Genomic DNA, 14,095 nt, shown 5'->3' with positions numbered 1-14,095 from the left:
GTTGCTCACTTTTTTCCTGCCATTCCTTTGTATCCTCCTTGAGCTTTATATGATGACTGGCCATGACTTTTGCTTGCTTAGCCGTGGTAGAGGAGATGACTCTTTAGGGTCTGGTCTCACATGTGAACAAAGGTGGGGACAGGTAGCTGTGTTGTCTGGACGGAGAGTAGAAAAACATTAAGGTTATTTGATATTTCTCGATACACTTCTTATATTCACATTCCTGTTGTCTATGAAGACACTTTGAGAAAACCAACACAGGCCTTGTGTTCCTCCTGATGCCAGGGCCCTGAAGTTTAGTTCTTCCTGAGAAACATCAACAAGAAAAACTCCTTAACTTCTGTGCATGTGCGCTTACGTATGTGTGTGTGTGTGCACATGTGCCTGTGTGTCTGTGTACATGTGTGTGTATGTGTTTGCACATGCACACATGAACATGTGTGTGAAGATGAGGTTGACATCAGGTGTCTCCCTGAATAGCTCTCCCTCTCATTTTTTGAGGCAAAGTCTCTCACTGAACCTCCAGCTCACCGGCTGACCTAGAATGACTAGCTGACAAACCTCCAGGATCTCCCTGCCTCTTCCTCCCCAGCTGTGGGGCCATAGACATGCACGCCTGTGCTCAACCTTAAACAACACGGTGCTGGGGCTCTGAACTCAGGTCCTCATGTTTGTGTAGTGAGCATTTTACTCACTGAAGCCCCTCCTCAATCCTAAGCTTTTGACTTATAGACTTTCACCGGGGTTGGCCACTGTTTTCCGAAGTCCCCAAGGAACAGAGATTACAGGCGAAGTCCACATTTTGATATTTACAAACGTGCATATACAAGCAGCAGCTTCATTGTCATAGATGCCAACTCTTCAGCCCCTAGTATATAAACATTATTTAAATATTTTAATAACGGCAGGAAGAACCCCCGCCCCCCAATCCCCGCTTCTTTGAGACAAGTGGTGCTGGTGGAGGTTGGCTCTGGTATTTAGTAGACGTTGGAGCAATGTGCTCTCTAGAAGAACAGTTTTAAATCTCTTTCAGTCCTTTTTTCTGTTGTTGACTGACTGTCAGGAGCTGGGAAGGAGGCCAAGAAGGAAATGACACATCGAGAGGCATTTCGCGTTGTGCAACAGTCTGTGGAACTGATGCAAGGCTATATGGCCTGTTTACACATTCCTCTGCTAGCAGACTGCATGGCAGTAATTTAATTCAGGAGCGCATGGCATGCTGCAGCAAGGAGCCATGGCCTTAACATCCTTTCATGGCAAATTATCGCAGCCGTTAAAACATGCTTGTGTCCCTCCTGTGCCCTCCTCTGGCTTTCCTCCTCCTCAGCGTGCTTTCTCAAGGCCCGAGACTCCTGTTAGCAGGAGCCTTTGCCATAGTGACCCATTTTCCACACGCACACATCCAGGTTGATGTATTTATTTCTGACTAAACTTAGCACGCCAGGCTTTCAAATGATACGTGTTTCTAAGTCTCCACACAGGCTCCATCCAATAGTGTCAGGACTTTGTGTCTCAATGTAGGTCAGAAATGATTCATTCTTAAAACAGTGCTAGGGACTCAAAAAAAAATAGATTGATTTCTTTTTTTCGGGGAGGGGGAAGGCTCTTATTTGTTTAAGAAAATGACTTTTCCTTTTGCTGAGAGACAGTTTGTGACAGATCACAGAAAGATTCCTTGTTTCTGTTTCGTGTCCTGTAGTATTTTATCCAAGGGCAACTGGACTTGGGTAGAATAATTTATACTCACAAATCAAAAGGGGGAAAGAATCATTGTTTTATTTTTAGTGGTCAGAATTGTCCCTAACTGGGATCTTTATAGGATGACATTTATGATGTCAACAGAATCACAGTTTTCCTTCCACATAAAATTCAAGTTGAAGTTTCAATTTGGGCAGCTGATGGAACAAGAATTATTCTTGACTTTCAAGTGATTTGGGAAATGAAGAGAACATAAAAACCACTTAGTTTTTAAATATCAATACATCTTATATGCAATGGCTGGAATAAGAGGCTGTTTGGAGTGTGGTGCCATGCAGAAAATGCAAGGGCATACGTGCTTCTGGAAGTTTTTTCTATCCTGCCGCTCACTGGTACTTAGAATCCTTTGCTAGTAGACCAAAGCCTTTCCATTAAATCGCAGATGGAGGCTTTTGCTTAAAATGTCTCCAGAAAAAGTAACTTGGACTCACATTCATAGGCAAAAATAAATGAAATCGGATCCTCTGTGGGAGCTGATTTTAGCTGATTTAGGAGAAAGGGAGAATCTCTGATCTCTCTCCACTAGTTGAGATCTTGGAGAGTAAGGGATAGAAAGTAAACAGTGAGCCGCAGTGTCCAGATCGTGAGTCTTTGCCCGCCTTGGAGATGTGGACGCCGACATTCAGCAGGGCAGTTGGCTGCACGTTCCCTCTCACAGTGGGTTGCACGTAGGTTTGGCACACTAAACACGAGCACATTTTTGCTGGTGCAGTTTTAAGCTTCAGAGTCTTTTCAGGGGCTTCTGTGTTTTGAACTTAACCTTTTTGCCAAGCTTTCCTGTCATAGACATTTCCTTGTCTAGTTTTATTCTAGATACACGTAACTTTCCTTCCCCTCCATGGAGGAGAAACACCCTATACTTTCTTTTTCTTTTATTGATTATCTTTACCAGTTAATGTTCATATTCATCTTAGTGAAATTAATCGCACTGTCTTTGTGAAAAGGGATGCACACTCTAGTGTGCAGTTCCCTTCTGTCCCCTGCTGTGTGATATTTAAGTTTACCATTATTTCAGACTCTCGGGATTAGTCAGCAGCATCCATTTTAACCCGTTTATACCGAGCTTACGTTACCCATGACGCTTATTGATACATTCACTCACCATTCTGGCCTCAGCTTCCTTTCTCTTGGTCTACGTCCTTCAGTTTTTCCTTTGGTGACAACTATTGGCCGTGAACACCTGGCTCTTGTTCCTGAAATGTCGGCCAATGGGTGCACTGGCTCCTGCAAAGCGAAGATGGCAATGTGAAGGCACCAGGTTGAGCCTGTCAGCTGCGAGTGCCCAAGAGTCTCTCTCCTAGGGTCCCTTGAGTTAAGACCTGCAGGCCCTTACTAGCGGGGGTAGAGTTTGAGAGAGTGGAATGTGAGGCCGATAAAGCGTCATGGAAAAGAGGAAGGGAAGGGGCCTTAACTGCCTGTGGCCCCAAGCTCTGCAGAGTAAGGAGAAGGTGGGAAAGAGTATTCTCTAAGAGGAGACAAAGAACGGGAGCGAAAGTAAATCCTCTGTTTCTTTAGTTTTGCCTGGCTACGGAAAAAAGAAATTGTTGCTACAGAATTTTCTATTCAAATTTATGCTAAGAAGCTCCATGATTATACTTGAGGGTCAGATGTTACCTCCTCACCGACCCTCCAGAGTAACCACCGTCACCTGCTTATGCCATATGCTTTTGGTCATTTTAATGACAGTCTAGCCTCAGAAGGATCGGATCCTTCTTTTATATGTAAGTGGATCAAATGAAAGGGAGGCCAGAAAGTAAACATGTGGACCAGAGAGACATGATTTATGAGAGACAAGAGACCATACTCTTAAGATGAGCTGTCTTTGGGCAAGGTACATGGAGTGATTGCATTGCCGATTGGTGTACCTCTCCCTGGAAGCAGGAAGTGGCTGGTGGGGAAGAGGCCAGATGACTGGGTAGCATTCTGGTATTTTCTACCTTCCTGTTAACCCCTGAACTGCTTATGCTCTCTCTGCTCTAAGTGTATCCATCTCTTTCACTGTTGCTTTCGTGAGGTTAATGTTTGGGAACTACACTTGGGGTATAAATACGCTAGCATGTATTTTGATTGGGTGGATGGGAGCTCAAGGTGGCGTGCACTGTTCTCTATGCTTCCTCACAGCTTGGAAATGAATAGCAGTAAAACCCGTCTCCTGCAAGCAATGGCCAAGGCACCCAAGGCAGACAGTTGGACAGAAAGTGAGGAGAAAGACAGATGCATAGGCCAGGAAGGGGGAGCCCAGGCTTTCTAATTCTAGAACACTGGTTTCGGTTTCACCTTCTTATAGCTTGGTCCAACCTGAAAAGGCAAGTGGCTACGCACGGCACCCCAAAGATACCTTCCGAGTCACTCAGTAGGGACGTGTCCTGTAGGGCTGGTTCAGATGAAAGGTGTGACTTTGCCTGTCACGAAGGAACGTGAACAATGCGGAAGACCCTTCTTTTAAAACCTGGGAGCCACCTTTGTGACCCTCGGCGCATCTCTAAATGTCTCTCTGGTTCTACTCCTTCATTCTTTCAATGGAAATAGACATGAAGGCAACTTCACAGTAGCTGGGAGCAGCTCCCAAGGAAGGATCATAAAGCGCTTGGCACACATAAAGGGCAGCGTGAATACCAAGCAGTAATTATGTAGCGCCTTACTGGCAAGGACTTCCAAACGCGGAGACATTACCTCATCGATTGTCTTCACAGCCCTGGCCTGGAAGCATGGGGCATTTTTTTTTACAGGCGGGGAAACTGAGGCACGGGCACCCAAAAGCTAATTTTTCCTGTGTCACTCTGCAAGTCAGCAGATGATTTATAGGACTGGGCAAGGATCCCAGGGCTCTTCCTGTTCAGTTATTCACCACGAGGACACTCCGACGTCTGTGTCACTGAAGATGTGGAAGCTGTTGGGGCTGAGCCCAGCACAGCCTTCGTTACTGTCGAGAAGTAGGCGCTACGAGAGGCAAGCTTGACTAGGCAGTAGCCTTGCCAAGTGGAGTAGAAGCCTAAGGGATAAGGGAGCACGCAGAAGCATGAGAGTGCATGCGCACGCGTCTCTGTGTGTATTTTCATGCCCTGGATTCGCTTAGGGGAGCGTTTGTGTAGTATCTAAAAGCCTTGCATTTTGTGAGACGAAGCTAATGAGTTGTAGAAGTTAACCAACAATAGTTGAAATAGAGCTAGCACTTGAAAACATCCAAACCTTTAAATAAGTACACAAATAGAAAATGTAGACAAGTACATCTGTGGCCAAAAAAAAAAAAATCATTACAAAATAAACACCAGAAGAAGAGGCCAGAGAGATGACTCAGTGGTTAAGAGCAGTGGCTGCTTTTCTGGAAGACCTGGGTTCTATTCCCAGCACCTACGTGACAGCTTATTACCACCTGTAAGTCCAGTTCCAGGGGAGCCAACATCCTCTTCAGGCCTCTCAGGCGCTAGGCACAAACGTTGTATGCAGTCATCCATGCAGGCGAAAACACCTGTGCACATAAAGTAATAAAATATTTTTTGAATAGCTAAAAAGAAGAAATTAGTGATTATCGGGGCTGCAGATGTGTGTCAGTTGGCATCGTGCTCAGATGCCCAGTGTGCACAAAGTCCTGGTTTCAGTTCCCTGGCCCTGCGTCAAGTGATGGTGCAGGACCCCAGCACTCAGTGGTGATAGCAGCAGACCCTTACCTCTGAGGAGCCAAGACAGGAAAGAAGGAAGAAAAAGCACCCATCCCCACATCTGTTTGCAAACTGTGATAGGGTGGCAAAGAGAACTTCTATAAGTAAAAAAAAAAAAAAAAAAAGAGCAGCAGGGACAGGAGAGGAACTCGTTTTAGAATGACCCCAGGAAAGGCTCTTCGAGGAGGCGACACTGGGTACAGAACCTGAAGGATGAGGAAAGCCCAGCTTGCAAGCTGGGAAAGAGACATCAGGGCATGAGTAGGGGGCTCACTCACTCTTTTAACCCTAACATTCTGGAGACTGAGGCAGGAGAATTGTCTGTTGTGTGACGAGGCTGACCATGATCAATATCAGAATAGAACGTCTGATTTTGACAGGAGAGGACCTGAGGGTTGAGAAGGAGGACATTAGATGAAAAGAGTAGGTAGACATCATGCATCTCAAAGTGGTGTGTGGGTTCAGTAATCTCCCAGGCACTGGTGGAGTGTGATCTGAGGAAAATCCAGGGACACCCTAAGCCCTTTCTCCCCTGGCTTCAGGGGTCCCACCCAGCATTCTTAGCAGGTCTCCGAGCTTCACGCTGCGAGCGCAGGCTCCGAGGGTGGCGTGCGTGCAGACGCCATGTGCAAAGGATAACGCATTGCACCATTTTTGGCTGATGACACTAAGTGGACCAGATCAGCTTAACTAGATTCCGAGTTTGCTGTAGAGGATCATAAGCCCGGACTTGGCAAAGGAAGTATGTTAAGCGAGACCTTGACGTACTCTGCTGAGGAAAATGGAGTGGGTGCTGGTGGAGCGGGGATAGCTCACCTGCATCTGGCAGTTGGTTGGAATACTGGGTCCCAGGCAGCATGTGGGGAGCGGGCTTATCCTAAAAATAAACCAGACAGAGCAGTCAGTTACCTGTTGGGGTAAATTCCCCCCAGACTGCGTGTAACACATAAAGATCCAGGGCTTTTCTGGACAATGATTTCCAAGTCATTCCAAAGGTGAGCTGGATTTCAGAACATGAGAGCAACGTGAAGCACTTCAGAATGTTCGGCGAGGAGCATTGGTGATGATTAAAGGCTGTAAAATAGAACCTGTAGGGATAAGTTGAAAGACTTGGGATTATTTAGCTCCAAGAAGAGGAGACTGAAAAATGACTTAATAACAGACTTCGGAATTATGAGACTTATTAAGCTCTGTATGGTGGCCAGCTGTTTTGTTTCTGGGGAAGTCAGGAAAGAAGAGCAGGTCATTTAACTGGCGCACAAGGGATTTGGGTGAGATTTAAAGGAGAACGCACTGGCTGGGGGAATTGCTGGGTAGAGCGGGTTCCTGGAGACAGGATTGCAAAGGGGGACTCCGCAGATTCCGTCCATCTTAGCAAACTCTTTGTGTGCTTAGGACGGGCAGCCAAATACCACCTTTCTGTTTGGAAAATCAAAGGCCTGATTTCTGTTTCCCATTACGGTTCTGAGGCTCAGAATCACAGGGGTTTGTAGACATAAATGATGAGGGTAATTTGTCTTGCTTCAGTGGCCATTAGAATCTTTAATTGAGAAAAATATGGCCCAAAAGAGGAACAGATCTGCCATGTGATCCAAAAAATCTCTATTAATAACCAGAGAAGATCCATTATGAGGAATTTAGGACTTTGGGTGAGAATGGTCTCTTGGCAGAAAAATTGGGGTTTATTTGATCTGTGTGTTCCAGGGACCAAGGGTAGCACATTGGGAAGTTGGTTAATTTTTCTCCTACTGGAAAAAGTGAAAAACATTTCCCAGTGACACCAAAGTTCATTTAACGTGGATCTGGAGAGATGTGATCCCCAAAATCACCCTCAAGGAATTCGTGGTCACAAGGGAATCGGATAGGAGCAAGGAAGTAGGTAGGATCGGCTTTCCCAAACCAGAAACCTCCATGGTTTTTAAAGCTGGTAGAAGTATGGAGGCACTGGACAGAGGTGAGCTGAGAAAGGCTGGTTGAGCACAGCATTCTTTCTAATTCAAGGCTGGAGATGCCAGGAAGCAGAGAACACTGCTTGCTCAATTGCCTTGTTGTTTTCTCAGAGGAGAAGCCAAGTGTCATGTGTCTTAGCTTGTACCTCTCTGTCTCTCGTGTGTGTGTGTGTGTGTGTGTGTGTGTGTGTGTGTGTGCTCATGCGAATGAGGGTGAGCCATAGAGCAAGTGTAGAAGTTAGAGATCAACCTCAGTCATTGGCCCCCACCTTCTACTGTGTTTCAGACAGGGTCTTTCTTGTTTGTGTTGGCACATGGGCTTCTGAGGATTCTCCTGTGTCTATGCCCCATTTTGCTGTAAAACGCCAGTGGTGCAGGCACACCCCACTATGCTGGGATTTGAACTCAGATCTTCACTCTTGCCTGGGAAGTGCTTTATCCACCGAGCCATCTCTCCAGCCTTGTATTTATTCTTTAATCTGCTCTTCTGCATTGGGTATAGCTTCCTAAACACCTTTCTGCATATCTGCAGATGGTTTCCTTTAGGCAGCCAGGATACCTTCCCGATGAAACACTGAAAAACAAAGCGCACACACGTGTAGTCTGCAGATAAGTTCTTTGTTAGGATCTACGTGGGTCCAGTTTTCTCTAAAGGGAAAACAATAATGAAGCCAAAGCGCAGGCTTTGACGCAGGTGACAGCGGAAGTGGCTGAGTGGGCGTGGTGCTGACCAGGGGAAGGAAAGATACTTGAAAACGTATTTTTCTTTCTTTCTAAAATGACTTGGGTTTCTGGGATCACTGATCATCATTATACCCGAGAGCCAACCAAAGGTCCCCATGACAGAGCCACCCATTCGCAATAGGGGACAGAAGTCACAGCCCATTTCATTTTTGTGGCTGACCTGCTTCCTTCTCTGTGAACTTTTCCTCGTGGCCCTGGTACCTTCGGTCTTTAGTTCTTTTTGTGGTTTCCACATTTGGGTCTACCCTGTCCCTTCCATGTGGCTTTTTTTCAAGCTGGGTTACCCTGGAAGGGATTAATGGCCTTAACTTTGCCCTTGAGGTCAACATAGGGACTGTTGGAAAGGAGGCCAGGCGAAGAGAGAGAGGCCTGGGCCACTGCTTTTAGGGAGCCACACTATTGTCAGTCTTCATTGAGGACAACTCTCTTTCCTCTTTTGTTGTTGCGCACATGGAGGGCCATGGACGCATCATCAACTGAAGCCGACTTTTTCTGAGGAGTAAGCAGTGAGGTTGACCACATACTGGTTATTCTGAACTCTCAGAGGCCTCTACACTACATGGAGTCATTTACCTGTCTGCTGTCTGCTGAACTCTTCTTCCACAGCGACACCTTTTGAGAGAAACACTGTGAAGCAGGTCTTCTGCTCTACAAGGGGATACGGCAGAGGTCCGAATAGGAGCTTTCGGGGCAGGGTCTTCCAGAAGGCTGGACACATGACCACAGTAAATGTCCATATTTTTGCCTAGAAGGACAAAGGATTTAGTGAAAGTCTGGAGACTCAAAAGGATCCACAGTGGATGATCTAGACAGAGTCAGTGAAGGTCTTGCGTGGCACTTCTTCAGGACTTCCTTGACCTCCCCTCGGCCATTTACACAACCTCACACTGGTGGCACAGACTTACAGGACATTGTCTAAGGCTGGGTCTCTAAATAATAAGGAAAACATAGTCCAAGGTGCAGAATAAATACCTATTTGTGTATCTGCACATGCTCATGTGTGTGCAGGTCAGTGTGTATGCAGGAGTATGTGTGTGCAGACCAGTGTGTGTGCAGGTCAGTGCATGTGTAGATGTGTGTGTGCAGGTATGTGTGTGTGTGCGTGCAGGTCAATGTGTGTGCAGATGTGTGTGTGCAGGTCAGTGTGTGTACAGGTATATGTGTGTGCAGATCAGTGTGTGTACAGGTGTATGTGTGTGCAGGTCAATGTGTGCAGATGTGTGTGTGCAGGTCAATGTGTGTGCAGATGTGTGTGTGCGCAGGTCAATGTGTGTACAGATGTGTGTGTGTGCAGGTCAATGTGTGTACAGGTGTATGTGTGTGCAGGTCAATGTGTGTACAGATGTGTGTGTGTGCAGGTCAATGTGTGTACAGGTGTATGTGTGTGCAGGTCAATGTGTGCAGATGTGTGTGCGCAGGTCAATGTGTGTACAGGTGTATGTGTGTGCAGGTCAATGTGTGTACAGGTGTATGTGTGTGCAGGTCAATGTGTGTACAGGTGTATGTGTGTGCAGGTCAATGTGTGTACAGGTGTATGTGTGTGCAGGTCAATGTGTGTGCAGGTGTATGTGGAGGGTAGCAGTCAGCCATCAGAACACATTCCTTGAAAACCATTCACTTCCTTTATTCTTTTGAGACAGGCTCTCTTGCTAAACATGGAGCACCCTGATTGGCTGCTCAGTAAGCCCACAGTTCTGCCTGTCTCCTCTTCCCCAGCACTGGGACTACCAGGGTGTGCTACTGTGCTGCCATGCCCAGAAATTTACATGGACGCTGGGGATGGAACCAATTGTCACGCTCATGGAGCAAACGCTCTAAGAACTGAGCCGGCTTCCTACAGCCCCACCCATCTATCTATACCTTGTGATCTGTTTTCTATGCAGTACTCCTTGCTTCTAGACACCTGGTATGGCAGTTCCTTGGTGGCCCCTGAATGACACAGGTAGGAAGGATGCCTTGTCCTTGACTGTCTAGAAAGGGGCTAAAAGGTGGGTAGGAGGCAAAGAATCTGTTTGATTATACTCAATTTGTCATCTAGTAGCCCAGGGGAAACATCGAGTGGACGGGGACTAGCTGAAAGGGACTTCGCAAGATGAACTGTCTCAAGCATACATTTTTGCCGAGGGTCGGTTTTTTCACTGTCAGTCACAGATCTGGAAACCGTGACGGGATGTGAACCCACCATCTCATTCCACTTTGTTAAAAAATAGCAACTGAACTGGAGGGAAAAAAATCTGACATTGAGAGATGAAATGTAGCTTTTGTCCCATGAGATTTGTGGCATAAACTGACCAGAGGAAGGAAATGTGATGGTCTAGATAGATGGTTCTGGTTCTGACCACTTTTGCTGCTTGTTCAGGACTGGAAGCAGAAACTTTACGGGGAAGGCGGAACTCTTTGCCCTGGGAAAAGCAGCGAGAATGTCGGGCTAATTTGTATTTGCCTCCTTTTGTTCCTTTTCATGTATAAGATGCTCTTGCTTTTAGCCCAGGCTGGCCCGGTGTTTGTTATGTGTCCCAGGCTGCCTTGAATTCAGCACTCTGCCTGCTTCAGCCTCCCCAGGGCTGGGTTTATAGAAGTGAGCCACCATGCCCAGTTTGAAAACCATACCTTCGGTTGTTGGGTTGCTCCTGCACGGAGCTCCCACAGGTGGATGGTGGCCTCGTTCTCCCCTCGTTCCATCCCTGAGCAGATTGATCTTGGGGTTGGTTTAGATGGTTTTCAGGAAAATGTCACAGCACATTTTAGCAAGGCTGCTAAAGAGCTTAAGGTTTGCCAGTCGTTTAGTGTAACTGTTTCCAAATATTGTTTCTGTGTATTAGGATTGCATTCCTAAGCCTTCTCTCAACTTGGCAAGGAGTACCCAGAGCTATGCACTCCATCCCCTCTTTTAATGTATCCTTCTATTTTGTCGTTGCTGATGTGAACTGAATCTCAGTGACTGTTGATAGTTACATCAGGCTTGTAACCTCTGTGACTTTGACAATGAAAATAAGTCAACTTTAAGCAGGGAAAGCCCTTTTAATAACATGTCCTTATCCTTTGTATGCATGTTAGTTGGGCAAGCATTTATCCTTGACTTGCTCTGGTTTAGGGCCTTTGAATGCCAAGTATTGATGAAATGGCTTTGAGAACCTACTGGAAAGGACACCAGCAGAGCTGGAACAAAACTGAGAGGAGGGCCCACTCCTACAATGCCTGGTCACTTAGGGCTTAATTTGTAGAGAAACAAACATGCCTTCCCGAATTCATTTCTAATAACGTCTAAGAGCACATTCCTCCTAAATTCTGCAGCACTGCTATCCGCTCCGGCCATGGCCACACTGAGCGGCTTCTAGTCCTGTCTTTAGGACGTCTGCTCTATCCTTGATGATCCGGCTTCCCTTCCCCGTCTCAGTTTGTGTGCCTTCTCTGCTTTCTTTTCTCCTTGAGATGCCATACCTCCTGCCTGGCCAGGGCAGGGGAATACTGTCTGCTTGGCTGGCGTCGAGGGGCCCTCCACACATTTAAATTTGAAGTTCATTCCTGGACTAGTTATTTTGTTGGTGCTGTGTCTAAACACCTGCAAAGAAACAGCGTAAGTCTGGCTCAAGGCTCAGTCAGTCCATTATGGCGGGAAGGTCTAAGGACAGGAGCGGCTCCTGTCAGTGGCCATGGAGGCTGCTTGTGCACGTCTTGTCCAGTCAAAGAGCAGAAACCGGGGAGTTCTGGTGTCAGTCAGTCATCTTTTCCTTTTCTGTTCAGTCTGGGACTGCAGGCGATGGTGTGTGTCATCAAGTCAGGCCTTTGTCCCTGGGCACCAAAGGACGAGCCTCATTAATGTCCTAGATAGGTGGTTTTTAATCCTATGAGATTAGCAGTCAAAATTAGCCGTCGCAGGTTCCACACAGAGCAAAATGAAACGCTCCTCTAATGCGAATATTTTGTGGGGGAGAGAGAAGATACAGGTAAGGTTTGCTGGTCTATGAGAGCCCCCACTGGAGTCTTTCTATCCAACAAAGTCTCTTTACAAAGGGGGCCACGGAAGTGACACTGAGTAGCATTGTCCTTAATGAGAGACACTTGACTCCGCTTTTCTTGCCTCAGGCCAGTATCTACTCGACAGCTTGAACTGGGGAACCGTATAGCAGAGGTTAGGGCAAGTCTAAACTAATTCAGAGACCAAATATCATTTCATCTGTGCTTAGCATGAAGTATGAAGGTCTAAGGTACAAGGCGTAGGGTTGCGGTAGGGAAGACATCCTGGGAGACAGTGTACATCCGTGGGTCCCTCCAGATACTGGTAATGCACTTTCTCTATTTAGGGGCACTGGAAAGATTATTAGTCACAAGAAATGAATAACCACCCCTATCATATAGGATGTTTTTCTTTGAGATCTCATAGATCAGTTTGCTGTTGCTGTTGAGGGGCTTTCTAATTTTGGTAGATCCTGTGGAAAATGTTTTATTTTTGTAAGTCACAAAATTGCGGGGCTAGTAACAAAGACTTGCGTCTCATGTGCAGTGTTTCTAGTTCCTTTGTTTACATTTGAAATAGCACTTAATTACTATATAAGAAAAACATTTGTAAAGAGTGCAGAAAATTCCGAAAGCATAAACACGTCATTTCAAACACAGCATTGTAGAGGACTCATTTCATATTTAGATAAAATTCCTTTAGTATCTGCTTTGATAAGTTTATTGATATCTATGAATATATTTGGGCACCCTTTGTATTTTATATGTCTCTTCATGAGCTGACTTTGTCTTTTGATGACAGTAGCAGGCTGCCCCCTGATTGTCCCCTTCAAAATGAGAACTTTTCCGATTCTGAAAATTACCTTTCAAAAATTGCTGTGAAGAAATCTCCTATCCTTATTCCTCTCAGAATGTCCTAGCTGACTGGATTAGTCATTTCCTGTCCTGCTGCTGGCCTCAGAACATGACTTGACATTGCTGAGCTGTCTCGTTTTCTTGTCTCTTTTCCCCTTTCACCCTTTTCTGGTTCAGGGGGTTCTCCCCACACGCTCAGTATGCTTAACAAAATCCTACTCAGCATGCTCAGAGGGCCTCTTGGCTCCCCTCTTCGAACTTCTTCAGAGTTCTATCTGCCTGTGGCATCCTTCCGAGGGTGCTTTGGTGCCCTAGCTCGGATGCTCAGGCTTGACCTTTTGGCCTCACTGTGTCATTTACCGAATCCACCCTAATACTAATGACATCATCATAACTCTGTGGGGGAGGCAGGGAAGAAGTTAGTTAGCCAGGGAGAAAGAAGCTTAACAGAGTTGAGGTCTTAACCAGCATCACACATCTCTAGTGAATGTTTTAGAAATGGTTTGCTGCTATGAAGACTAAAGCCAAGCATTGAGATTCAAAACAGAGGATATAAAGAAAAATGTAGAAAGTGTTCTAAATTCCAATAGTTAAAATGCTTTAAGATTGCTTTAACATTTATTGGAATTATATAGAAGTAAGAGTATCGACGTCAGTGTGGGGAGTTAAGTATTGGTAGTTTTGCTATTGTCATTATTATTCTCTTTTGTTCTGATGGAGCAAAGGGCAAAATCTATAGGAAAGATTGCCTGGTCACAATGCCTCACTCCTCACTCCTTATTGGGGCTGGAAACCAAACGGTTGGTTAAGCCCCCCAACAGCAAGGGCTGCAGATTGGGTCTGGGGTAACCAACCCCATGAGTGCAGGAGTTCTCCTCTCTGGATCATCTCCACAGAAGATGGGGTGTCTAGAAATCTGGTCAAGGAAGGGAAGGTGCAAGATCAGACAGTGTCTTTTAAGGAAAGGCAGGAGAGCAGTGTGCAGATTCAGGACTAAGTTGTGATTGTGTCTGTCTTATCAAATCCTTAAAGAAAAAATGCCGTGAAATCTGCCTGCAAGTGCGAACTGAGTTGTCATTGCTTTCCCTTCAGAGCTTTCGGAACGAAAACCAACCGTCAAGTGCTTTTATTTTACAGAGCAAAGTCAAGGGAGGGAAGAGTGCAGCTCAGGCT

At 46.0% G+C, this 14,095-nt stretch overlaps 1 protein-coding gene across 4 annotated transcripts in view; it reads left to right on the top strand.

Moving 5' to 3' along the window:
* The window catches only part of Runx2 (RUNX family transcription factor 2), a 237,420-nt gene that overhangs the window by 23,851 nt on the left and 199,474 nt on the right, over window positions 1-14,095 (top strand). The window lies entirely within an intron of this gene.

The sequence above is a fragment of the Microtus oregoni genome, unplaced genomic scaffold, assembly GCF_018167655.1.
Source record: "Microtus oregoni isolate MIOR12 unplaced genomic scaffold, Mior012 000007F_ref0000211, whole genome shotgun sequence".
NCBI classification, from domain to species: domain Eukaryota; kingdom Metazoa; phylum Chordata; class Mammalia; order Rodentia; family Cricetidae; genus Microtus; species Microtus oregoni.
Note: the sequence above shows the minus strand (reverse complement) of the source record. Positions and strands in the feature narration are given on the sequence as shown.